Raw genomic sequence first — 474 nt, forward strand, 5'->3', positions numbered from 1 at the left:
TGGTGGTAAAAGTAAAGTCCAGTGCTATAAAGAACAATACTGCATAGGAACCTGGAGTGTTAGGTACATGAATCAAGGTACATTGGAGGTGCTCAAGCAGAAAGAGGATGGCAAGAGTGAACATTGACATTTTAGGAATCAATGAACTAAGATGGACGGGAATGGGTGATTTAACTCAGATGGCCATTATATCTACTACTGTGGGCAAGAATCCTTTAGAAGAAATGGAGTAACCCTCATAGTCAACAAAAGAACGTGAAATACTGAGACATTACTTTACTGACAAAGGTCTGTATAGTCGAACCTATGGTTTTTCCAGTAGTTGTGTACAGATGGAAAAAGCTGGACCATAAAGAAAGCTAAGTGCAGGAAAATTGATGCTTTTGAATTGTGGTGCTGGAGAAGACTCTTGAGAGTACCTTGGACAGCAAGGAGATGAAACCAGTCAATCCTAAAGGAAATCAATCCAGAATA

General features: G+C 39.7%; 1 protein-coding gene across 1 annotated transcript in view; it reads right to left on the reverse strand.

Annotated features, from left to right (window-relative positions):
• The window catches only part of LOC105002131 (dedicator of cytokinesis protein 11-like), a 12365-nt gene that overhangs the window by 6206 nt on the left and 5685 nt on the right, over nt 1-474 (reverse strand). The gene's annotated exons all lie outside the window — the stretch shown is intronic.

The sequence above is a fragment of the Bison bison genome, unplaced genomic scaffold (genome assembly GCF_000754665.1).
Source record: "Bison bison bison isolate TAMUID 2011002044 unplaced genomic scaffold, Bison_UMD1.0 scf7180017855335, whole genome shotgun sequence".
Lineage (NCBI taxonomy): Eukaryota > Metazoa > Chordata > Mammalia > Artiodactyla > Bovidae > Bison > Bison bison.